This window comes from Rhinatrema bivittatum, chromosome 7 (assembly GCF_901001135.1).
Source record: "Rhinatrema bivittatum chromosome 7, aRhiBiv1.1, whole genome shotgun sequence".
Lineage (NCBI taxonomy): Eukaryota > Metazoa > Chordata > Amphibia > Gymnophiona > Rhinatrematidae > Rhinatrema > Rhinatrema bivittatum.
The window spans coordinates 177792024-177819460 of record NC_042621.1 but is presented as its reverse complement, the minus strand read 5'-3'; the positions used below and the strand labels follow the sequence as shown (position 1 = coordinate 177819460).

Genomic DNA, 27437 nt, shown 5'->3' with positions numbered 1-27437 from the left:
ATCAAGCTAGGTGGAGAGAACATTGCCCAAATCTAATCTTGGAGTGAGTTTCCTCACTCTGAAGGTCATCAAATCTTCACAAGAGACCACTGCTCTGTTCGTACGTCTCACTTTGAATGTCAAAGTGGCCCCTAACCCCATACACTAATACCTAAACCTCACCTCGAGTTACTAGGTGGGCCTACCATAGGGATACAAATACCTATCTAGGGAGTTGACATTATGGCCAGTCTCTCTCTCTCTCCCTCCCATGCTCTGGGAGCTTCAATTCACCTAAAATAGGCCTTGCAGGCCACATCACAAAAGGCAATAAAACCTTACCACCCAGTCACAGCAGCTATCACACAGCTTAACACAATTCAAAAAGGTGTAGTTAAAATCAGCATTAAGTCACAGACAAGCAAACCCAACTCCTCCAAATTTGCATCACACAATACAATATGGTGCTATCAAATGCATTAATACACATTTTCACATGCAATAAGCCCTTAGTGCATTTTGATAGATGACCCCCTTAGCTCTTGGAAAGGCAAGTAGCTCCTTTCTGGTCCCCTATAAGTTGGGCCCCCTAACCCAATTTTAGGATTTGTTTTTAGAGGAGACTCCCCTCATTACACTCCCTGTCTGAGAGGTCCTGCTTCATTTTTGGACAAGGATTCCTTTTGGATTTGTTTTCTGGGAAAAACCTTGGTTTCCGTGGGAGGGACATCCCCAATCCCGGGAGCAGGGGCTGAAGACCTGTGAGCCATCCCTTTATTCTGTAGGGGAAGCAAGCACCAGTGACAGCACTACCCAGTGTGAGATGTTTGGCTAGAGCTTGTCCAAGATTTTTAAGATTGGGACTGTTGTTTAAAGCTTGAACCTTTGAGAGAAGGCAATCCCCTGGACCCAAAGGACAAGGACTGGAGACCTGTGAGCTTTTTTTTTCTACTCCCTAGAAGAGGCAAGCACCCATGACAACATAATCTCAGCAACAGAGAGATTTTTGGAAAAATAGAAGGTATTCCCATTTTGTTTGTGGGGAGGTTTTTTTGATCCACCCCTCCTCACTGGGAAACAGGGCTGGGATGATTCTTCACAGAATTTTCCTCCTGAGAAGTCACAGATCACTGAAATTCAGGAAGGAGGACCAAGATCATGGAGACCCTCCACAGGATTTCCACCCAAAGGAACCAGGACACAGGTTGGGTGACAGATTTAACAGCTCGACTCAGGTAAGATTTTTCCAGTTCTAATGGGATTCCCTGGCACCCGATATGGCACCCGATACAGCTTATGCATTTAGAGCATGAGTGATAAAACTCAACCCTAGGAACCTGAGAGAAAGGACACATACCCAGAGGAAGAAATACATCTGTAAGTCGGACTGCTGTAATCTCACACATTTGGATAAATTGGACTAACTTAATTTTAAAGAAATCAGTAAACTTATTTTCAACACCCAGTAACTTCTTGTCCTGTCTGTTTGTCCCCAGAACAGCATTAGAGTTACTAAGGGGCCGATGCAATAAAATTTGCGGAAAGCAGGCACTGTCTTTTCAGTGCCCACTTTCTTAGTGCACGCATTGCGCCCGCAAGGGGGGACGCCATGCAATAAACAAATTAAGGGGTAGTGCTAGCAAGGAGGCACTAGGGTCGTTAGCGTGACCTTAGCGCCTCCATGCTAATGCGACCCCGGGGTTACCGGCGGTCTGCCGGTTATGAACACAGACGCCGATAAACTTGGCGTTGGTTTTCATAACTGCAGGCAGCCGGTTATGAACACAGACGCCGATAAACTTGGCGTTGGTTTTCATAAATGCAGGCAGCCGGTTATGAAAAGCCACGCTGAGCATATCAGCGTCGGTCTTCAAAGCGGCCAGCAGAGTTTTGTTTTTTTTTAACTTAAAAAAAAAAAGTACAGAAAAGCAGTTATTTCTGCTTTTCTGTACTTTTTTTCAGTGCGCTCAGCTATTAACGCCTGCTCCAGGCAGGCATTAATATCTGAGCGATAAATGTGCGTCTGAGACGCACATTTATTTTTTTGCATTTGGAGTGAATGAGTAATAGGCTCATTCACGTGCATTTGCATGTGATGAGCGCTATCTCATTCACTCCACATCGGACGCGCGTTAAATATGCGCTAATCTCCCTATTGCATTAGGGGGTGGATTAGAGCCTATTTAACCCGCGTCCGACAGCGGGTTAAACAGTGCGCTCAGCTGAGTGCACTGTATTACATCGGCCCCTAAGGAAGAAGGAGCTAGAAACCCAACACCACCTGAGCCATAAGCTTAAGCTTTCCCCCACAGAAAGAATCCACCCCTTGGGAGAAAGAGAGAGGGAAGAAGCGTTAGCTGGAGTAGACCCAGAAATAGAAAACTAGTTTGTGTGCCCTCAGGAAACCGAACTCCCCAGACAAAGGGTTACATTTGTTATTGGAGAGCACTTTAGAAGTTCAGGCCCAGTTGTCAAAGAGATACAGTGTCTGAGAGGCAAGCAAGCAGCTAATGGGGCTGAACACAGAGAAGGAAATTAGTCACAGGGATTATCCAGGTAATGCATCATAAACCTTGCAAATGAGGCAAAGAAACAAGATTCAAATAGCCTGCACATTCTACAAGTAACTCTCTGACAGAAATCCCATTGGAGGTGATGTAATAAGGAGCGCTGACAATGGTAGAGGTTTTCACTCCTGTTTTATCACTCGTTTTTCCTTTTTTCTGCAGTAATTTAACCCTGGTATTTAATAGGGGTTTTAAAAGTTGAATAAAAACCAGTGCTAAAATTAGCACAGGTGCATGCCAATCCCCCCAAAAAGAAGGTATTGGCTATTCCCAGCAATGTGGGGAGATGCAGTGAAGGGCAGACTGCTTAAGGCATTTTTTTTAATGCTAGAAATATAACTCCTGTGTCAGAGCAGGAATAAAACTTAACTCACATTTTTGTTAGCCATGTTATCTTAATGCTGTGCCCATTTGTTAGGGTCTAGCTACTTCTACCACCTTGGGCACAGCTATAGAATAACTTTGATCATCAGAAATGGGAGTTTACTTCACCTTGGAACCAGGAGTTTCATTTCCACGTAAGGTCTCTGGGAGAGCACCTACAGCTGGATAGTATACTGGCGTGGTGCAACCTGACTTTGGCGTACAGTTCAGCTATAAGTGCCAAACCCAGAGAGCTTATGTTTCGTTCAGCTAGTTGTAGGTGCTTCAGAGAGCTTATGCCTTGATTTTACTTGCCAAAATGGCATTGCATGTAACATTAGTGCTATACATAAAAACATAGAAATGACGGCAGAAGAAGACCAAACGGCCCATCCAGTCTGCCCAGCAAGCTTTCACACTTATTTTTCTCTTACTTATCTGTTATTCTGACTGCTAAGTTCAGGGCCCTTATTGGTAACTTTTTGGTTCTAATTTCCTTCCACCCCCGCCATTGATGTACAGAGCAATGCTGGAGTTGCAAAGTGAAGTATCAAGCCTAATTGGTTAGGGGTAGTAACCGCTGCAATATGCAAGCTACTCTCATGCTTATTTGTTTACCCAGCCTGTGCAATTTAGTCCTTGTTGGTTGTTGTCTGAATATAAATCCTCTTTTCTTCATTCCCCCTGCTGTTGAAGCAGTGAGCTGCACTGTATATGTATTGAAAGTGAAGTATCAGGCTTGATTGGTTCAATGTAGTAACCGCCATAACAAGCAAGCTACTCCCATGCTTATTTGTTTACCCAGCCTGTGCAATTTAGTCCTTGTTGGTTGTTGTCTGAATATAAATCATTTTTTCTTCATTCCCCATGTCGTTGCAGCAGTGAGCAGCACTGTATATGTATTCAAAGTGAAGTATCAGACTTATTTGGTTTGGGGTAGTAACCGCCGCAACAAGCAAGGTACTCCCGCGCTTATTCGTGAATGCAAATCCTTTTTCCCTCATTTCTTCTTGCCGTTGAAGCATAGGGCAATGTTGGAGCCGCATTAACAGTGTGTATGTTTATTGAATAAGGGTATTAATCACCAGGTAGTAGCTGTCATTCCCGCAAGCCACCCCCATGCCTCTTCTCTTCATTCACATCCTGTAGACTTTATGGATCCACAGTGTTTATCCCACGCTCCATTGAAATCCTTCATAGTTTTGGTCTTCACCACTTCCTCTAGAAGGGCGTTCCAGGCATCCCTGAGGCAGGAAGAAATGGTTTCCGAAACACGGACTGTGTTGGGGATACAGTGACTTTCAAAGTTACGTTGAACTTATTCTCTCTATGGTACTTTTCATGTTTTACTTGTTATCAAAAACTACATTTAAAATGAGTGTTTCAAGGGACCTATGATTATAATTCAAGAGTAATCCTTGCAATTAAAAGCCAGATGTGATGCACATAGCCCGTAGATATGATGGTCCTCTTATTAAAACATTTTAGGTGTTCTATAATAGTGCACTCCTATTTACCAATATTAAATATTAATTAATAATATTGGAATTGTGTGAAGATGTTTTTGTGAGTTGAATATTTGTATGCTCCCCTCTACTGGACTTGATTATTCAGCACTTTATTACATCGGCCCCATTATGTACTATAATTCCCCACACTTCACCTCTTTTCTTGGTGTAATCGATCTTCTGTTACCAGGGTCATCTTTAGACTTGAGCAGAGCCTGGTCTGGTAATGAAATGTAGATGCAAAATTTGTACTAAGGTTGTTTCTTTTTCTTTCATTGTGTTTTAAAATTTCATTTCCATTCGTTTTGTTAGTACTTTATGCACATAAAGTCACATTTATGCAGGTAAAGTTGCACTTTATGGGGTAATTTTCAACAGCATTTACGTGCATAAAGCTGCATTTTACACACACAAATGGGCCTTTTGAAAATTACCCGGGGTTGTACATAAAACAAGTACAGAAGTGATCTCGTGTGTGCGTATACATGCACTGCAGAGAAGCATTCCCGGGGGATGGGGGCAGAGTCAGGGCGGGAAAAACATTTACGCCCACACTTTTGATTTTGAAAGATTGCATTGTATAAGGGCACACGGAGCACATTTTGAAATGCAAAGGCCACGAAATTGTTTACAAAGTTGTTTCATTTCTTTTTCGAAGGTGCTTGCTGGGAAGAGACCAGCCTTAGTATTTCGCTTACTTTACACTGGTTGTCAGCTGGTGCCAAAATTCTGCACATAGAAGGTTATCTTTCCCTCTGACTGGCAAAGGGTAGGGATTTACTTTTCACTGAACTGGCTCTAATTTTGCAAGTTTACCTATCTCAACGTTTCTTATGCCTCTTGGAGTACTTTTCCATGCTGTGAGTAAGTGAGCATGTAAGCCTATTTGCTTGTAATTGTTGCAAGCCAAGGATTACCTTCTAAGCGCCTCTTGGTTAAGATTACCAGATAGCTCCAGATCAGCAGAGGCCAGGCTGAGCTAGTCTGGGTTTTACCTTTATTGAAAACTGCAGGGTGGCCATTGTGATCCCAAATCTTTTTTTAAGGAGAAGCCTGTCCCGCGCTGCTGAATATAACATTGGGCAAGCAAGGGAGCTGAGGTTAGTAGAGGGGGAGGGGATGGTGACCCATGGCAACAGCAGCACTTTGAAATGCTGCCTTGTCATTGGTTACCCAGGGGAATGGTTACAGGCACCTTTTTTCCTAGGGCCACAGTCAGTGTTAGGCAGCGAAGGAAAGAGCAGAGCTTGCTTTTTGCGCCATTGCTGGATGACTCGGGCCTAGGTTAGTTAGTCGGGCGATTTTTTGGTGGGTTTTAGTCAGGTCTTTAAAAATGAAGAAGGGAGCAGAGAGAGCGGCTCATCGGGTGACGGAGGCGACACGGGGCGTGCGGGCGGTGCCCTCATCCTCTGGTTGCAAGGAGGGATCCGGCTGCCCAGGGTAGATGTTCCCCCTTGCCCGGTCAGACGACTGTTGGTGTCCGTTCATTCGCGCCGGGCCCGCCCCCAGTCCGTCCTCAGCGGGGCCCCCTCCCGACTTGGCCACAGGTCCAACGGTCGTTTCAGACTCCTCCATTGTTGGGGGTTTCCCCACCAAGGTCTTTTACCGATGGTACCCCGGCCGAATTATCCGTCAGTGCCTCCCGCGGATCCTTCCTGGAGGCAGACACCTCGGGGTTCAGGGAGGAGCGGGATAGGAGTGAAATTTCAGGGGTCCTTATACCTGAAACTTTTCCTGAGGATACGGCACCCTTAGACTCTGCCAAACCCCGCTTTCAGCCGGCGGGTCAGCGCAGTTCAGGCGCAGCAAAGGGCAAAGGCAGGCAGAGGGGAGGTAAAAGTAAGGGAAAAGCTACTATAAGGAAGGGAGAAGCAGCGCTGAAGGAAGCTGAGGTACGAGGGAAAGGGAGGGGGCATGGCGTCTCACCCCCCCTTCTGCCGGACTCCCGGTGTTTTTCCATGGAGCCCGGGCAGAGGGGGAGGGGATAGCAGAAAAGTGTTTTTAAGCCTTAGCGTGGTTCAGGACAGCAGTGAGGGGCAGAGCAAGCTTGATAGGGATAGTAGTGAGGTGGGAACAGGCTGTAGCCAGGCCTTGGGAGTGGATAATGCAGACAGGGGTGGCTTGTCACAGGCGGCATTTATAGCTGAAATTTTGGGGCATTTTGTTGAAGCTGGATATGGTAGAAGCGGAACAGTAGGGGGCAGGGACTTGCCTGTTAGTGGGTCAGGTATAGGGGGTTGGTCTTGGGTGGCAGGGGCAGGAGGCAGAGGTTATCAGCCACCTATGGAGCAGCAGAGAGGTTATCCGGTTCAGGGCAGAAGCCAGAGGGTAGCAGGTATGGAGATCAAGGGTGGACGCAAGTGGGATGGGGCAGGTGGACAGAGAGTAGGGATGTTTTCCCTTTCACAGATCCTGCGGAAGATATATTACCCGGTACTTTGAGACAGGAGGCGTGGAGGGAGGCAGCTTGCCCGATGGGACCATACAAGTATGGTGCCAGTGAATGGGAGAAGGAAGGGCAGCCCGTCGATACGAAGGATGGCAGCGCTGCAAAATTAGGGCAAGGTAATCAAGATGAAGAGGTGACACAAAAGGATAGGAATAGGAAGCGGAAACGCAGAAGCCCTAGTTCTTCTTCTAGTTCTTCATCATCATCTAGCTCCACTGAGAGGGGTCCCATTAAGAGGTCAGTTTTGGAAGAGGGACCTAGGCAGGACATGGGGCATCCTGCGTTAGCATCTTTAATGGAATTGTGGGAGGAGATACCTAAGAGATTGGTGAGGAGGATTCGTAAAAGAAAGTATGTAGATATTTTCAAATTATTAGAAGGGAGACAGGGCGGAAGGAAGGAAAGTAAGAAGGAAAAAAGAAAGGAGACAGGTCCTAAAATATCAAAAAATGTGGTTAATTGGATGAGGGGTTTTTGAGATTGGCCAGCGTAGTTGGGCATTTTGATCCCACTCAGTATGGTCCGTTGCTGTCTTATGCGGACAGCATACTCGGGGCATTCCAGGATTATGAAGGTTGGGCTTGGCTCAACTATGATGAAAAATTCCGGGATAAGATGGCAGGTAATAGGTTTGGGGTAGATTTTCAGACCGCGCGAATAGGCGTACTTTTGCTGGCGCATCAGGCGCAAGCAAAAGTACGCGGGATTTTAGTAGATACGCGCGTAGCCGCTAAAATCCTGGCTCGGCGTGCGCAAGGCTATCGATTCTGTATAGCCGGCGCGTGCCGAGCCGCGCAGCCTACCCCCGTTCCCTCCGAGGCCGCTCCGAAATCGGAGCGGCCTCGGAGGGAATCCTCTAACGTCCTCCCCTCACCTTCCCCTCCCTTCCTCTACCTAACCCACCCGCCCGGCCCTGTCTAAACCCCCTCCTTACCTTTGTCGGGGGATTTACGCCTCCTGGAGGGAGGCGTAAATCCCCGCGCGCCAGTGGGCCGCTAGCACGCCGGGACGCGACCTGGGGGACGGGTCCGGAGGGCGCGGCCACGCCCCCGGACCGCCCCGGGCCGTAACCACGCCCCTGGGCCCGCCCCCAAACGCTGCCGTCACGCCCCCTAAACGCCGCACGGCTCGGGCCCGCCCCTGACACGCCCCCCTCGGAAAACTGCGGGACTTATGCGAGTCCCGGGGTCTGCGCGCGCCGGTAGGCCTATTGAACATAGGCGCACCGGCGCGCAGGGCCCTGCTCGCCTAAATCCGCCCTGATTTAGGCAGATTTAGGTGAGCAGGGCTCTGAAAATCCGCCCCTTTATGAATTGGGGGTCCCAAGACATACATTTGTGGTTAACACAGGTGATGTTAAGAGGGGTTAACCAGGGGAAAAGCTTAGGAGCGGGGAGTGTTAGTAGTGGTTCGGCTGCTGTAGGCAGGTTTAGTAGTAGCAAAGGTAGTTTCTTTCGTGGGCAAGGGGGCAGCAGAATGTTGGAAGGGGGGAGTACCACCTCACCTAGAGGATCAGATGTGTGTTGGCGCTATAACAAGCTTACCTGCCTTTTTCCTGAGTGTAAATTCAGGCATGCGTGCGTGACCTGTGGAGGTGTACACCCGGCTACGAAGTGCTCTCAAGGGCAGGGTACAGGGGCAGTTAAAGGAGGAAAGCCTTGAGGTGCTGTGAACCAAGGCAGATTTGCCAGTGGGTCTGTTTTACTTAAATGGTTAAAGTGTTATCCCGATGTTGAACGGGCTGAGTTTGAGGGTTGGTTTTAGTGTAGGTTTTTGTATTCCATATGAAGGTCTGGATAGAGGTGGAAAAGCACGAAATGCTAGGTCAGTTTTGAGAAGGGCGCAGGTGGCTCTGGAGTAACTTATATCCGAAATTTGGCTTGGAAGAGTGGCGGGGCCTTTTGAGAGGCAGCCTTTTGACTTCATGCATTTGTCCCCATTGGCGGTTATATCGAAGAAAGCCCAGGGAAAGTTCAGATTAATTTTGAATTTATCTCATCCGCCGGGGGCGTCCATTAATAATTTCATCCCGAGAGAGGCTCGTTCGGTGCGCTACGCTTCATTCGATGAGGCAGTGGCTTTAGTAGGGGACGCTGGTCGGGGAGCGTTGATGGCTAAGGCTGATATAGAGGCCGCATTTCAATTGTTGCCTATTCATCCGGAGAGCTTCGCATTGTTGAGTTTTGTTTTTGAAGGAGCTTACTATGTGAATCATTGTTTGCCCATGGGCTGTTCAATCTCTTATGCTTTTTTTGAAGCGTTTAGCATGTTTTTACAATGGGTGACTATGCGGGTTACCGGTCACAGGGAGATGTTGAATTATTTGGATGATTTCTTGTTCATGGGCCCCGAGAAGGCTAAGGTTTGTCAGGAATAGTTGGCTAGTTTTTTGGAGATATGCAGACAGTTGGGAGTACCTATAGCTGAAGACAAAACAGAAGGGCCCAGTTGTTGGATCACCTTTCTAGGTATTGAAATAGATTCGGAGGCGATGGCGTTTGCCAGTGGAAAAAATAGTCAAATTACGTGTGTTGGTGAACCTAGTATGAGGAGCTAGGAAGGTTACGTTAAGGCAAATGCAGTCGTTGATAGGATCTCTCAATTTCGCTTGCAGCGTGATCCCGATAGGTAGGGCGTTTATTCGCAGATTGTCAGTTTCGACGAGAGGTGTTAAGGCAGGTCATCATTTTATTAGAGTAAAACGTAGTGTGAACGAAGAATTGGGGATGTGGGAGGTTTTTCTGGCTTCTTTCAATGGAGTACGCATGATTCCAGCTGGGGAAGAGTCCAATGTGGATTTGGAATTGTACTCCAACGTGTCAGTATCGGGGTTTATTTTCAAGGAAATTGGTACGCTCAAAGGTGGCCAGAGGAATGGGTGAGGAATGGGATTACAAGGAACATCACTTTTTTGGAATTCTTTCCAATAGTGGTGGCAGTTGTAATTTGGGGTCATAGGGTGCAGAACAAGAAGGTCGTTTTTTGGTGTGACAATTTAGGGGTCGTGCAGGTCATTAATAGGTAATCGGCTAGTTGTTTGTATGTTTCAAGATTGATGCGGGAATTGATATTATGTTTGCAAATGAATGTGACAATAACGGCGAGACATGTGCCAGGTACTCAGAATTTGATTGCCGATGCTCTTTCTCGTTTCAAGTTGGATGTTTTTCGGGAGCTGGCTCCTCAAGCGAGAGTGACAGGAGAGGTTTTCCCGGAACATCTATGGCAACTGGAATGGAGGAAGCGTGGTGTTTAATTCAGAAATCCTTGGCACCTGCTACTTGGAAGGCATATGCAGCGGGCAGGGGAGTAGTGTCACGATTTCTGTTGATGACAGGATAGAGGGGAGGGGCAGTTAAGGAATACGATGTAGTGCAGTTCATACTGTGGGCTAAGGGGAGTGGTTATTCGTTGTCTTCAGTGCGAGCACAGTTGGTGGGGTTCTCTTTCTTTCAAAAATTGGGAGGGTGGGGTAATCCGGTGGAGGGTTTTTTGGTTAAATGAGTGCTTGGGGGTTGGGGAAGAGATGGGGGTAGGGTGAAAGACAAACGGCGACCCATTAGGTATGTTCAATGGTTCTTCAAAGGGGGAATGAAATGGGGGGAGCTGAAAATTGGGGAAGGTGTGTTGGTCTCAGTATGAAGCCCTGTTATTTCGATCGGCTTTTGTACTAGCCTTTTTCGGTGCCTTTAGGGTGAGCGAGCTGGCAGCGTGCTCTTATGCTAGTACAGGGGAGGGATTGCAGGCGAATAGGGTTTGGGTGTATGACAAAAAGGTCACCTTGTGTCTTCACAAGTCAAAAACGGATCAAAGAGGTAAGGGGCAATGGATAACATTGGTTCCGGCCCGGGATGAGTTGGTATGCCCAGTACGGACCATGCACGAGTTTGTCAGTGTGCGGCTGCGCACGTTGGGACTTTTGTTGGTTCATGAGAATGGATTGCCGTTGACCATATTTCAATTTTCTACAGTTTTGAAATTGGTGGTCAGGAGTTTGGGGTGGAAGAGTGAATGCTTTACATCACATTCCTTCCGGATTGGTGCGGCTCCTACAGCTGCGGAGTTGGGGTTCACGAACGGGCAAATTCAATCCATAGGGCGATGGAGGTCTAAAGCATTCTGATATTATGTTCGAAGTTGATGGGGGGGTGGGGGGGTTAGAGGGCTGGAAGTTCAAGAAGTTAATATCAGTTTTTCTTTTGCAGAGTCAGAAGGGGTGGCAGGAATTTTAGAATGTGCCTGGGTAGTGGCCATTCTTTTGTTTGATGGGCATATCGCAGGGCGGAGAAGCGTCCGTATGGAACGAACTTGGATTTGGACATCAAGAAGTTCAAAGTTCAATGGTTCTTCAAAGGGGGAATGAAATGGGGGGAGCTGAAAACCTTTCTGCGGCGGCTTGTTGGGATCAATGGCTATCCAAAGGTGTTGATCATTCATTTAGGGGGTAATGACATTGGGGATTGTTCATGTCGGGAGTTAGTGACAATAATGAGGAAGGATTTGGCGAGGATTATGAATGCTATGCCGGATACTAAAGTGGGTTGGTCCGACATTATCGTGAGGATCAGAGATCATAAGAAACCTTTATGGAAAAAGAGGGTGAAAAAATTAAATAGGCAACTTGGTAAATGGGTTCAAGGGCAAGGAGGTTTTTGGGTGCGCCATGAATGGTCTTGGGAGATACTAGCGGGTTTGTTTTGGAAAGATGGTATTCTTTTATCTGATGTGGGTATTATTTTATTTAACAATGCCCTGCAGGAAGGTTTGGAACAGCAAATGGGATGCATTTGAGTGGCTGCAGTGGGGGGAACAAAGACAACTAAGTTGCCTTTGTTGGTGGCGGAAACCCGAGCCCTAAGTTAGAATTTTGTATTGGATTGTAAAGTAAATTGGGGGGGGGGGGGAGAATCTCGTGTAGTTTGGGGCTGCTACACGGGATGGCCGAAGAGCAAGGGGGGGACGGGGGACGATGCTCTGGCCACAAGCTTACCCTCGCTGGAGCCGAGGCGGGGTAGGTAAGGGGGGGGGGGCAACGAGACGGCTTACCATTGGGACGAGGTGGTAAGCGAAGGATGAAGATGGAAGGGGGAGGGGAAATGTTTTGGGGGTTTTGGCTTATTGTATTAACTGGTTAAGGGCTCGGGTTAAGTTATTGTAATAAACTGCGGCCTAATGTTTAAGCCATTACATGAGTTTGTCCTTTGTTCAGGGGTTGGGGGAGATGACAGCAAGCTTAAGTCTTGCATGCCTATGTTAAGGGCTCCAGGGGTGATCTGGGAAACTTTAGACCAGTGAGCCTGATGTCAGAAGTTATTCTTAAAAATAGAATTGTTGGCCAAATAGATACCCACAGCTTAATGGAGAAGAGTCATTCTTTTAGCTTTTTTTTGAAGATGTAAATAAACATGTAGACAAAGGTGGATCAGTAGATGTAGTATATTTGGATTTTCAGAAGGCATTTGACAAAGTCCCTCATGAAAGACTCTTCTCGGAATTACAAAATTATGTGATGGGAGGCAGCATCCTACCGTGGATTGGGTAACTGTTTAACAGAAAGCAGAGGGTAAGACTAAATGGTCAGCTTTCCAAATGGAGAAAGATCGTTATATGATCTCTCATCTTGGCACTGGTGAGCACCCTGGCAGCAGCATTTTATACAATCTGCATTGTGCGAAGTGCTGGCTGATAATTAGTGGAGTACCACAAGGATCAGTACTGGGATCTGAGATATGTAACACATTCATAAATGATCTGGAAAAAGGAACAACAATTGAGGTGATCAGATTTGCAGAGGACACAAAACAGCAGTGGATTGTAAGGAACAATAAAAGGATCTTGTGAGACTAGGAGACCGGGCATCTGAATGGCAGATGAAATTTAATTGGGGAAATGTTCCAAAAAAAAATTGGGATCACAATGGCCACCCTGCAGTTTTCAATGAAGGTAAAACCCAGACTGGTTCAGCCAGTCCTCTGCTGATCTGGAGTTATCTGGTAATCTTAACCAAGAGGTGCTTAGAAGGTAATCCTTGGCTTGCAACAGTAAACAATGCTAAATTCTGTAATGGGCGTCACCACCCAGGAAAAAATTAATTTTGCGTTCTTGTAGAAAATACATTGAAATCCTCAGCTTGGCGTATGGCAGAGGTCAAGAAAGCAAATAGAATGTTAGGAATGATCTGAAGCGGAATGGAGAATAAAATGGAAAATATATTACTTTTGAATCGATCCATGGCATAACTGCACCTTGAGAATTGTGTACATTTCTGGTCACCCCATTCTCATAAAATGCATAGGGGGATGACAAAAATGATAGCCTGTGACAGCTCCCCTATGATGAGACTGCGCAGTTTAGGTCTCTTTAGCTTGAAAAGGATATAGCTGAGAAGTTACAGTACATAAATTTAAGAAATCATGAGTGGGGTGGAATGGGTAAATAAAGTAAAGTTATTTATCCTTTCAAATAATACTAAAACAAGAGGACACACAAGTAGATTCAAAACAAATCTTAGAAAATACTATTTTACACAGTGCACAATCAAGCTGTGGCAGCTGCTGTCAGACAATGTGATCAAGGTGACTAGCACAGCAGGATTTAAAAGAGATTTGGACAAGTTCCTGGATGAAAAGTCCATAAAACATTATTACCCGGGTAGGCTGAAGAAATCTATTATTATGTAACAGGGAATAGTTCTACTTCATGGGATCTGCTGGGTACTTGTGACCTGGATTGGCCATTGCCCAACATAGGATGTTAGGTTCACTAGGCCTTGATCTAACGCAGCATGGCGTTTATATTCTTATGTATGCAATAGTGTTAAAGCCAGGACTGGCTCAGCCTGTCCCTGCTGATCTGGAACCATCTGGTAATCCTACCCTGAAAGGGGGTGCCTTCTCTCTGTCACAATACATTTCTTCACAAGCACTACTCAGCCTGAGTGACCACATCCTACCAGAGCCCTACCCTCTTAAAGGCACAGGAGCAGCCGACAGCGATTCTAGTTTATGGTGTTTTGAATGCCAATGGCCCATGAGCCCCTCAGCTTTTAAGGAGATGGGCCTGATAGGGTGCTGTTGCTCATGCTGAATGGCATTTGTGAGAAAGTGCCTTTGGGACAGGGAAGGTATCCGTTTCATCCTGTCGCTCATAGGCAATTGCCTACTTCACTTAGTGGGCAATCAGAGCTTAAAGCAAACGCCATTGTTTTTATCAAGTTTTTGCTCATCTTTTGGTTTTACTTTGGAGTTATTTGTCCACCCCATTAGAATTGCAGGGGAGTCTGAAATATGTAGGTGATAGTATGTTGGGCCTAAGACTGTGCAACAATATAGTACAAGTAGTCCTATTTCTCAGGGTACTCCCTGAAACAGGCAAAGGGTCACATTCACATGCTGCAGAGTAGGAAAAAAAACTTACTTCATCTCTAAATCAGGATTCTCCAGTGGTGGTGGTGATTGTGGGGGGGCTAAGAAAGGAGCTGCAAGGCCCGAGAGGATCCCTCATGCAGACTATCAATAAGAATCCACACAATGGGGGGTATTTTAAGACAAAAATCACTTTTACTGGAGATTAACGTAAAGCACAAATATAGAAGCAGCTTTTTGTAGAATTTGTGGCAGCACAAATATAGAAGCAGCAGTTTGTAGAGTTAAATCCACCAAACCCCCCCCCCTCAAAAAAAACAAAACAGCTTGAGAAACCGAGTCGGGATTCTCTATGGGATGCTTTCTCCTTCTGGACCCCAAGAGACTTAGAAGCTCCGCTTCTCCCACTCGAACAGAACTACCTGGTGGTTCAGCTGAATCCTGGATAAGTATCCCATGTCCCATGACTGGACAGAAACCTACTTGGATCTCTGATAGCAGGCTGGGTCCTTCCTGGAACCCACTACAAACAGGAAGAGACAGCAAACATGTTCTCTCAAAGGAAAAAAAAAAGGCAAACCGCCCTTGACAGCCAGAGTCCTTGCTGCCTCTCCCTCTAGTGGTTCGTGAAGTCACCTTTAGCCTCACCCTGTATGAAGCATACTCTTACCATTCACAAAATGAACGCACCTCCCAATGCTGTAACTTTCTACATTTTAAGAATAGTGAAGAACATAAGAACATAAGAAAATGCCATGCTGGGTCAGACCAAGGGTCCATCAAGCCCAGCATCCTGTTTCCAACAGAGGCCAAACCAGGCCACATGAACCTGGCATTTACCCAAAGACTAAGAAGATCCCATGCCACTGATGCAATTAATAGCAGTGGCTATTCCCTACGTAAAATTGATTAATAGCCGTTAATGGACTTCTCCTCCAAGAACTTATCCAAACCGTTTTTGAACCCAGCTACACTAACTGCACTAACCACATCCTCTGCCAACAAATTCCAGAGCTTTATTGTGCGATGAGTGAAACAGAACTTTCTCCGATTACTCTTAAATGTGCTACTTGCTAACTTCATGGAATGCCCCCTAGACCTTCTATTATTCGAAAGTGTAAATAACCAAGTCACATCTACTCGTTCAAGATCTCTCATGATCTTAAAGACTTCTATCATATCCCCCCTCAGCTGTCTCTTCTCCAAGCTGAACAGCCCTAACCTCTTCAGCCTTTCCTCATATGGGAGCTGTTCCATCCCCTTTATCATTTTGGTTGCCCTTCTCTGTACCTTCTCCATTGCAACTATCTTTTTTGAGATGCGGCAACCAGAATTGTACACAGTATTCAAGGTGTGGTCTCACCATGGAGCGATATAGAGGCATTATGACATTTTCCATTCTATTAACCATTCCCTTCCTAATAATTCCTAACACTGTTTGCTTTTTTCACTGCTGCAGCACACTGAGCTGACGATTTCAAAGTATTATCCACTATGATGCCTAAATCTTTTTCCTGGGTGGTAGCTCCTAATATGGAACCTAACATCGTGTAACTACAGCAAGGGTTATTTTTCCCTATATGCAACACCTTGCACTTGTCCACATTAAATTTCATCTGCCATTTGGATGCCCAATCTTCCAGTCTTGCAAGGTCCTCCTGTAATGTATCACAGTCTGCTTGTGATTTAACTACTCTGAATAATTTTGTATCATCTGCAAATTTGATAACCTCACTTGTCGTATTCCTTTCCAGATCATTTATATATATATTGAAAAGCACCGGTCCAAGTACAGATCCCTGAGGCACTCCACTGTTTACCCTTTTACACTGAGAAATTTGACCATTTAATCCTACTCTCTGTTTCCTGTCTTTTAACCAGTTTGTAATCCACGAAAACACATCGCCTCCTATCCCATGACTTTTTGGTTTTCGTAGAAGCCTCTCATGAGGGACTTTGTCAAACGCCTTCTGAAAATCCAAATACACTACATCTACCGGTTCACCTTTATCCACATGTTTATTAACCCCCTTAAAAAAAAATGAAGCAGATTTGTTAGGCAAGACTTCCTTTGGGTAAATCCATGTTGACTGTGTTCCATTAAATCATGTCTTTCTATATGCTCTACGATTTTGATCTTGAGAATAGTTTCCACTATTTTTCCCGGCACTGAAGTCAGGCTCACTGGTCTGTAGTTACCCGGATCACCCCTGGAGCCTTTTTTAAATATTGGGGTTACATTGGCCACCGTCCAGTCTTCAGGTACAATGGATGATTTTAATGATAGGTTACAAATTTTAACTAATAGCTCAGAAATTTCATTTTTTAGTTCCTTCACTACCCTAGGATGCATACCATCCGGTCCAGGTGATGTACTACTCTTTAGTTTGTCAATCTGGCCTACATCTTCCAGGTTCACAGTGATTTCCTTCAGTTCATCTGACTCATCACCCCTGAAAACCATCTCCGGAACTGGTATCTCCCCAACATCCTCATTAGTAAACACGTAGGCAAAGAATTCATTTAGTCTTTCTGTAATGGCCTTATCTTCCCTAAGAGCCCCTTTAACCCCTCGGTCATCTAATGGTCCAACCAACTCCCTCACAGGTTTCTTGCTTTGGATATATTTTAAAAAGTTTTTATTATGAGTTTTTGCCTCTATGGCCAACTTCATTTCAAATTCTCTCTTCGCCTGTCTTATCAATGTTTTACACTTAACTTGACAATGCTTATGTTTTATCCTATTTTCTTCAGATGGATCCTTCTTCCAATTTTTGAAGGATTTTTTTTGGATAAAATAGCCTCTTTCACCTCACCTTTTAACCATGATGGTAATCATTTTGCCTTCCTTCTACCTTTCTTAATGCGTGGAATACATATGGACTGCGCCTCTAGGATTGTATTTTTAAACAATGTCCAAGCCTGTTGAACACTTAACCTTTGCAGCTGCACCTTTCAGTTTTTTTCTAACTATTTTCCTCATTTTATCAAAGTTTCCCTTTTGATACAAGTGCTTTGAATACATTTGTGACTTCTCACAGTCTTGCTTAAGTTTAATATGTTAAAGCCCACTGATTCAGTCTTTAATCTGCTGTTTCTCCCATCCCATTGGCATAGGGCAAGTTAGTGCTTCCCTCCCAATCAGGCCGATACAGTAAAAGTTGCAGGAGAGCGGGTGAGCACCCGCTCTCCTGTGCGCGTGATTCATTAAAAAAAAAAAATATTCAAATTAGGGCCCGTGGTAAAAAGAGGCGCTAGGGACACTTTTTTTGACAGGAGTGGCAGCTGTCAGCGAGTTTGACAACCGACGCTCAATTTTGCCGCCATCGGTTCTCAAACCCGCTGACAGCCATGGGTTCAAAAACCGGACGTCGGCAAAATTGAGCGTCTGGTTTTCAAGCCGCAGGCAAATATCGCCATGATATTAAGTCGGAGGGTGTACAGAAAAGCAGTTTTTACTGCTTTTCTATGCACTTTCCCGGTGCCGGCAGAAATTAACGCCTACCTTTGAGTAACTGAAAGATGTCATGCACCTGTAGAACGTGCTGCTTCCAAGATTCGTGAGTCAATTTTAAAATATTGGCACGTTCTACAGGTGCATGACATCTTTCAGTTACCTCCACGCATTACTTTTTCGCGTGCCTTGAATTTAAGAAATTTGCTAGTGAAATCTGACAGCTCGATGACGTCGATTTCGTCCAGTCATGCATCTGGATCCCATCATCCATGTCATACTTGTTCTGTCTGCAATTCATCCATGTCCATTCAAGTTCATTTGATTGTGCCCTCTGGCTATAAAGTATTTTTGAGACATAACACTACATGTGATTCCTCTATGGTGGTTTATATTGGCAAGACAAAACGTCTTCTTAAGACCAGAATGATCGAACTTCGTTCTAATATAAAAAATAACCGGGAGAATGAACCTTTGGTGTCACATTGTATTGAACAAAGACATACTTTTGATGATCTATATTTCTGTGCAATAGATCAGGTTTTACCACCCTGGCGCGGGGGAGATCGGCAACGTCTTTTATTACAGGCGGAACAACGTTGGATCTACCGACTTAACACTGTTCATCCATCTGGTTTAAATAGCGAGTTGGACTTATATGCTTTTTTAGGATGATAACTCTCTCTCATTATGTTTGGCAGATTACTTTATTGACATTTCAACAATGCATGAATTAGGTCGTTGACATCATACCCTGGGGTGAATTTAAAGAGACGCGAGCCTCGGTTTCGGTTCCTCCACTGTTTTTCCTGACAAGATGGTTGAGACGTCTGGTCCCGCTTGAATGGTTAGCCATGCTGCTATCAGATAAGTATTAGCTTTATCATCCAACTGTTCGGTATATAAAACAACAACATTAGGCTTTTTTAGGTAATCGACTCTTGCTAAAGCATTTTTGATGTGCCCCTGATGAAGCTGAGCTAGCGAAACACCAGCCTGTGTAGGGCAATAATAATGTACGATTGTTAAGAGTCAGAGTCATGTTGATGTTATGGATGGAGGACTATTTTAATTAATAAGAAAAAACCTTAAAAAAAAAATAAATTATTTTTGAAGCATTAAAGGATGATGAAGGTGGATGATTGAGAAGACCGGTTAGTGTCTATGTTAAAGACATATAATGTCAGGCTTGCTGACACCTTCTTAGGCTATAATTTAAAAATACTTTGGTTTCCACATTTTTGTTATTAAATTTATTGTTGTGGTTTACCACTAACTCTTTTTGTGTACGTGGTAATTGAAATCTCCCATTATTATTGCACTGCCAAATTGGTTTGCTTCCCTGATTTCTCTTAGCATTTCATCATCTGTCTGACCATTTTGTCCAGGTGGACGGTAGATTACTCCTATCACTATACTCTTACCCAACACACGAAAATAGGATAAAGCATAAACGTTGGCAAGTTAAATGTAAGACATTGATAAGACAGGCTAAGAGAGAATTTGAAGAGAAGTTGGCTGTAGAGGCAAAAACTCACAGTAAAAACTTTTTTAAATACATCCGAAACAGAAAGCCTGTGAGGGAGTCAGTTGGACAGTTAGATGATCAAGGGGTTAAAGGGGCACTTAGAGAAGATAAGGCCATCGCAGAAAGATTAAATGATTTCTTTGCTTCGGTGTTTCCTGAAGAGGATGTTGGGGAGGTACCCGTAATGGAGAAGGTTTTCATGGGTAATGATTCAGATGGACTGAATCAAATCACGGTGAACCTAGACGATGTGGTAGGCCTGACTGACAAACTGAAGAGTAGTAAATCACCTGGACCGGATGGTATACACCCCAAAGTTCTGAAGGAACTAAAAAATGAAATTTCAGACCTATTAGTAAAAATTTGTAACCTATCATTAAAATCATCCATTGTACCTGAAGACTGTCTGACCATTTTGTTCAGGTGGACGGTAGTATACTCCTATCACTATACTCTTACCCAACACACATGGGATTTCTACCCATATAGATTCTTCTGAGCATTTAGTCTCTTGTATGATCTTTATCCTGTTGGACTCTATACCCTCCCGGACATAAAGTGCCACACCCCCACCAGGTTGATCCTCCCTATCATTGCGATATAATTTGTACCCTGATATAGCACTGTCTCATCTGTTTTCCTCCTTCCACCAAGTCTCTGTGATGCCAATTATGTCAATCTCATCATTTGCTGCTATACACTCTAACTCTCCCATCTTACTTCTTAGACTTCTGGCATTGGCATACAGAGATTTCAAAGTGTGTTTTTGTTTGTTTTAACAACCTGCTTTTCAGTTGTTTGGGATAATTCAGAAATCATTAGCTTTGGTGATTTTTTACATATAGGCATATGGACTATGTTTGCTTTTAATGGAACCTCTCTGTTGGGATGCCCTAACTCTCCTGTTTATTAGTATCCTTCAAGGATACATTTCTCCGAACCATGCACTGCTGAGTGACTGTCGGCTTTCCCCCTTGTTCTAGTTTAAAAGCTGCTCTATCTCCTTTTTGAAAGTTAGTGCCAGCAGCTTGGTTCCACTCTGGTTAAGGTGGAGCCAATCCTTTCGAAAAAGTCTCCCCTTTCCCCAAACGTTTCCCCAGTTCCTTACAAAGCTGAATCCCTCTTCCCTGCACCATCGTTCAACTGTTCAACCTCTAGATGACCCCTCTATGCAAACCACTAAGCGAAATAGGATTATTATACTACATATATGCTGACGATGTTCAAATTCTACTCCCAATCAATCACTCAATTGACCACACTCTAAATTTATGGAACTCCCACCTGAGCACAATAAAACACCTTCTCGCTTAACTATCCCTCACCCTCAATCACAACAAAATGGAAATCATCTACATATCCAACAATCCCACATCACCTCTCAGTATGGACCCCAACACACACCAACCAAACAACCAACTACTTTCCTCAGCAAAAAGCCTGGGCATTATCATAGATACCCAATTTCACTTCAAAAAGCACATCAACAACATTTTGAAAGATGGATTCTATAAACTCCAGATCCTACACAAACTCAAAACACTCCTACAGGCCCTCCTGTTTTCCAAGCTTGACTACTGCAACTCCCTACTCCTAGGCCTCCCAGCATCATACCTCAAACCCATCCAACTTCTACAAAATGCCACCGCTAGAGCTCTCCCCAACAGCAGAAGAACGGAGCATATAACACCTATACTCAAACAGTTACACTGGCTGCCCATTCATCAAAGAATCCAATACAAAGCTTTAACCATTGTTCATAAAATTCTCCAAAGCAACAATTCCAACTGGCTAACTACACCCCTTCACCTCCACACTCCACCAAGGAGCCTTCGCTCTTCAAACACCGGACTCCTACAAACACCATTACCAAAAGAAACACACAAATTATCAACAAGAGAACGAATGCTATCACTTGCCGGACCCACCCTGTGGAACAAGCTCCCCACAGATCTCAGAACAGACCCATCACCCCACTCCTTCAAGAAAAAGCTTAAAACCTGGCTATTTCTTAAAGCCTTCGCTGCAATAACATGACCGAACTCCAACACCAGAACAAACCCCTACAGCCCAGTCAACAGCCAGCCCCCTATCAACCGACATACACCCTTACTATTCTATTAACCTCTCACTGACCACTGAGACTCCAATGTAAGATATTATTTCTGGGCATGACCACTGTAAAATAGAAGCTCTTTCACCTTGTCCTAATTATAAGACGTAAATCCTATGCCTGACTACAACATGATAAGAGTTCCTTTCACTTTGACCTCCATTAATGTTCCTCTCCCTCGTTAACCATTTCCATGTTCCATTCATATCCCTTGTTAACCACTTCCATGTTACAATTGTTCAATGTATTAGACAAATGTTCAATGTATTAGACAAAGGAAATGCCTGATTTCCTGAAGTTTTTGGTTGAATGTAAACCGATGTGATATGTAAAATCGAACACTGGACTCCTCTCCTGGGGGATGCTGGGAGCAGTATGCAGATGAGCCTTCCGGTCCTCCTCTATTGCAAAGGGAGCGGGGCCTCTGGAAGCTGGGGCTGTGGAAGTCAATCCCTGGATCGCTTGTGGTGACATCTGGACTCCTCTCCTAGGGGATGCTGGGAGCAGTATGCAGATGAGCCTTCCGGTCCTCTTCTACTGCAAAGGGTGCGGGGCCTCTGGAAGCTGGGGCTGTGGATGTCAATCCCTGGATCGCTTGCGGTGACCTCTGGACTCCTCTCCCGGGGGATGCTGGGAGCAGTATGCAGATGAGCCTTCCGGCCTGGTCAGCCTTTCATACAGAGGACACCAAAATAACTACATATGCCACAGTAACTTTTTTTTTTACTTCACCAGCTGCCTGAAACACAAAAAACTTCTATTCTCTGCATTGTTATTCAAATGACATTTTACTCCCTTTCACATATCCAGTCAGTGTCTGGCATTTAATGACCACAATCACAAGAACGTAAGAATGTACAGAAGGTAGAGTCAAGCAGACTCCTCAAGCTTGTACATGAAGAACCTCTTATGCTGCTAAAAAGGCCTCGCTCCACATGTTAGTGATGACACAGATGTCAGACTGAACAAAGACAGAAAATACTGTGACTTTTTGAAACAACAACTTTAAATGATATTTTTTCAACTTAACTGGATCCCAAATGGGTGGAAAGGTTGGGCACCATTTTTTTTTTTTGGTGACTGCTCTGAATGACAGCTTCTAAACAGAGAGGATAAAAGGAATAATTATTATTATTGAACCCCAGCAGAAAACTAAGGTGCAAGGAGATAAAGTGACTTGCTTTCAGTAAAACTGAGAGCAAGACATACAGCAGTGGAGGGCAAACTCTATTTTGTGGAAGGCATTGATCCAGCTTGCAGCAGAGACATAGGCATGCAGTAATGCATTCTCTGCGTTTATTTTTAAAAGGTTTCCTCATGTAGAATTGGCATATACACATGGAAATGACTTGCACATATGCATGCATGTTATAAAATATGCTGAGCGCGCGCCCAATTTTAAATGGGCGCACACCTAGCTGCGTAAATCCCATTTATACCACATAAATCAGGGTATTTTATAAGGGGTGTGCGTCCACACCATTGCAAGTTTCACCAGTTCATCCAGGAGAGAGGTAGGTCCTTCAAATCCCCCCTGGTTTAATAGCCTGTACTCCTCCCAGCTACCCCAGACCCTTTAAACTCATCAGAAATGGCTGATTTTAAAAAATTGTTTAAGTTACACCTCCTCCATAACAGAAGTAAACTTACGTGGCACTGGATCTCATTGCATGCCAGGGCGTGTAATTATTTACATGCATAGCTCTTAGTCCCACGCTGGAATGCTCATGCCTTACCCACACCATGCCCATGACCTGCCCCTTTTTGAATCTGTTACACGTGCATGTAGCTCGAGATGGGTACGCATCTCTGAGCTTTGAAAATACGGTGGGTGCATGTAAGTCTAACTTGTGCGCGCATCCCCTAATTCTGGCACATGCCAGGCTTTTAAAATTCAACCTCTTATTGTCCAAACACAGTTGAAAATCTACATTTCCCACCAATAGTAATAACAGAAAACCTTCCATTTTTCCAGTCTACATTGCTTTGACTGCTAAGATGTTATCCCTAAGAAATCTAGAGATTTTGAATGCTTTAGCTTGTAGCATCTAAGGACTGGTACAGGGTGTTATCAGACCACCATCTGCTAAAATTAAACAAAACTTTTCACATCTCCCCCCCTCTCCCCCCAAATCCAATCACAGATATGCCATATTTGAGAAACAATATTATATATCTAGGGCTTCTGGTCTTTGGTTAAACCAAGCCTGGATTTGCCAATAGGCACACTAGGGCTGTGCCTAAGGCAGTATATTTCTGGGCGGCAGCAGGCTAACTGAAAATGTGTTGCTTCCCAGTTCTGCTGAGTCTCACTCAGCAGAGAATGGTTGTTGCGCACCACGTCCGCACCCAGCCTAGAGTCCGACCGTGCTCCCTTGCTGCTCGTGGGCACACCTCTCTACTACCTCTTCGGGAGACCCTGTGAGGCCCACCTAAGTCCAAGCGGCCCGGGTCCCTAAGGGCTTCCAGTGGTGAAGCTCATCCTAGCCTCTGTCTCCTCCTGTGCTACGCCCCCTGGTACTTCCTGGTCCCTATCAGGGAGCCGTTCTCCACAGCCCCAGGACAAGGGTCCACCTCCAAGCGCAGCAATGATGGCCTGTTTCCAGCTCCAAACCCTCCCTTTCCAGTGCAGAGAACAGGAAGGGAAGGGATGAGGCGGGAAAAGACAAAGCAAAGAAAAATTACAGGGAACAGGGGGAGGGAGGTAGGGCCACAGCACTGCAGCAGGAAGCCAAGAAAAGTCACTCTGCTCCCTAATCCTGATCCTCTCATCTTGTCTTTCATGGACTTCAGAGGAGGAGGTGAGCCTGGAGCAGAAGAAAGAAGGTTGTGCCTCAGATGTTCTGCTCTGTTGTCTCTTGTCAGAAGAGGGAATGGGGAGAGGGGGGAGAAAAGGAATGGAAACAGCACTAACAATGCCTAGGGGCAGGAAAATTCTAAATCCATCTTTGTTAAAACTGAGCCCTCCCCCCTCTGATAAAGCACCCCCAATGGGGAAATTGGGTTTTTTGGTTTTATCTGGAAATCCCTGAAAAATAGGCCTACAGGAGGTGCTCTGATGACATCATTCGGCTGCAGCGATTCAAGAAGAGGCAGTGTGCAGCAGCAGCCTGATGATGTCACTGGAGCAGGCCAACAAAGACCCCAAGCCCCTTGAGCAGAAGAAAAAGAAGAGCTGCACCGTGGGAAGAGTGGGTCAGCAGAGAGGTGCAAGCAGACAAGGGAAGTGCAGTGGTGAGGGGAATACAGTGGGTCAAGAGGGAGTGAAAGAGGGACTGGAGTGTTATAGGAAAGTGTTTTGGGGAGGAACCCACTCAGTTACACACTCCCTTACCACACAGCCTGCCTCTTCCTTTAGCTAGGCACAGTCTGCTACTCCCATCCCCCCATACCCTTCCCCCTATCTCCCTCAGTCACATGCACTCCCTCACCCTTGCCACACTCACACCATGCAACACAGCATTAAAAATTTTGAAATAAATTGATTTGTGCCTCCTTCAATTAAATAGATCTAAAAATTAACCAAAACTTTTTAATCACATCTTGAAAACACTGATAAACTCCTATTTTTAGTACCCACCAATATACCTAATGGCCTGAAAATATACCCATAAATTTGCAATTTATAAATACCTATGATCGGAAGCCCCACATTTAACCTAATGTCTGCTGATTTTATTCCCTCTTTGCTATTTATCTGTGATATTTAAACTGATTCTGTTTTTCATTCCCTTTCATAATAATGGAAGGGAATGTAAATTTTTCATATCTTTCTCAGTTATCCAAAGTAGCAACACTTCTGGCATATTTAATGCTGTCAGTAGTGCTCTTAAGAGGAAATGTTTCACCTCCATATTCAAGGATTGCATTGGATTTTCCAAAAATGTATTTTAATCTCTGAGAAGTTTCCAGTGCTGCCAATCATATTGATTATATCCTTTAGGGTCACACTAGGATTTTTAGTCAACATACAGATGATAATTTAGGTAGGTTTCTCCTACAGGCAGAACTCTGTGTACACTTGCACTGCAGGATCTTTGTAGAGGTGGAGGCATTGCTCAGGCCCCACTACAGATCTTCCTGCTTACAGGCAGGGGTTTGGTCATCTAATACACCGATAAGATACTAAATTAACCAGCTCAGCTACCCATAGCTCCACTGGCAGGATTCATAGTGAGGTCCCATGTGGCATGGTGTCAAAGTAGACAGCAGAAAGATGAAAAGATGGATCGGTAAAAAATGGACTTTATTGAAACTTGCCCGACTCTGGCCGAGTTTCGCTCTGTCGAGCTGCCTCAGGGGCTGTGGTACATAAATATGAACAATTAAAAATACACACAAACATAAATATTTGTATCAACAATTAAATATGATATAAACCACATTTAAAACATAATAAATAATATAAATACACAATACATAAAAAGAACAGCACATGTTTTTCTGTGTGTGTATGAAATAAATGTTTCATCAAACAATTCTGTGTTGGAAAGTACAGATACTAATAATTGAAATATCTAATCAAAAATTACTAGAGAAAAGAGTGAAAACACATTTTTCAAAATGGCATAATCTATAAAAACAGTGACAATGCAGCATGCACTGTAACTAGTACATTCAAGGAAAAAAGATCATAAATAAAGACAGAGCGAAACTCGGCCAGAGTCGGGCAAGTTTCAATAAAGTCCATTTTTTACCGATCCATCATTTCATCTTTCTGCTGTCTGCTACATTGGATCGGTTACCGGTTTGTTTTCATGGTGTCAAAGTAGTAAACATTGTTCCTGTCCAAAGTAATGCTGTGAGCTGCTATGCAAGGAGACCCGGGTTTGAGTCTCAGACCTCACAAATGCTGTAAGCCAAAAGTGTAAGCAGAAAGCTGGTGGGTAAAAAAAAAAATAAAATAATGAAAAATCTGAAAATGTACTATAAAATCAGCAGTGAAGAAAGACCAGAATTAAAATATTAGCTCCAAATAGGCCTTACGATGCTTAGATATTTTTACCTGCTGCAGTTAATGCATTTAAAAATGTTTATAGTTAAAATGCTCTATGGGGCCAGGCCACAGTACCGTATTTTGGGGAACAGGCTGCTCTGGTCTGTAATGCCACACAGGGGTGATGTGCTCAGGCCTGGGAAGAAAGGGGAGACGGCTGCCGCCACTGTGGGCGTGCAATGTAGAGCATGCCCCTCTGGCTGATGAGGGGTCCTGGTTTTTCTAAGTAACACAGTCCATCAATTATGGAGGGCAATACAAAGAAATAAAAGACAAAGGGGTAAAAAAAAAAAAAAAAAAAAAAAAAAGGCTTGTGAAATACAAAACTACTAATCTAAAAGACCCCTATACATACAGGGGCGGATTTTAAAACGAGCGCGAATAGCCTACTTTTGTTTGCGCTCCAGGCGCAAACAAAAGTACGCTGGATTTTAGCGGATACGCGCGGAGCCGCGCAAATCCTGGATCGGCGCGCGCAAGGCTATCGATTTCGTATAGCCGGCGCGCGCCGAGCCGCGCAGCCTACCCCCGTTCCCTCCAAGGCCGCTCCGAAATCGGAGCGGCCTCGGAGGGAACTTTCCTTTGCCCTCCCCTCACCTTCCCCTCCCTTCCCCTACCTAACCCACCCGTCCGGCCCTGTCTAAACCCCCCCCCTTACCTTTGTCGGGGGATTTACGCCTCCCAGAGGGAGGCGTAATTCCCCGCGCGTCAGCGGGCCTCCTGCGCGCCGGGACGCGACCTGGGGGCGGGTCCGGAGGGCGCGGCCACGCCCCCAGGCCGCCCCGGGCCGCCCCAGGCTGTAGCCACGCCCCCGGGCCCGCCCCCGGAACGCTCCCGACACGCCCCGAAAACGCCGCGCGGTTCGGGCCCGCCCCCCGACACGCCCCCTCCGAAAACCCCGGGACTTACGCGAGTCCCGGGGCTCTGCGCGCGCCGGTAGGCCTATGTAAAATAGGCTTACCGGCGCGCAGGGCCCTGCTCGCGTAAATCCACCCGGTTTTGGGTGGATTTACGCGAGCAGGGCTCTGAAAATCCGCCCCACATTGTGGCACCACTTGGACTTGTACTGGGTCTCTTATCTCAGAGTTCGCTCTGTTAGGCATCCTCTGAAAGCAC

General features: G+C 45.0%; 1 protein-coding gene across 2 annotated transcripts in view; it reads right to left on the bottom strand.

Annotated features, from left to right (window-relative positions):
* LOC115095598 (dual specificity phosphatase DUPD1-like) overlaps positions 1-27437 on the bottom strand; it is a 98935-nt gene that overhangs the window by 61990 nt on the left and 9508 nt on the right. The window contains exon 1 of one of the 2 annotated variants that reach the window (XM_029609547.1): positions 22356-22396. The exons of the other annotated variant lie outside the window; for it this stretch is intronic. The gene's annotated coding sequence lies outside the window, so the exon portion shown is untranslated. Of the gene's footprint in view, positions 1-22355; positions 22397-27437 lie in introns of those variants that run through there. 2 annotated transcript variants of the gene reach the window in all.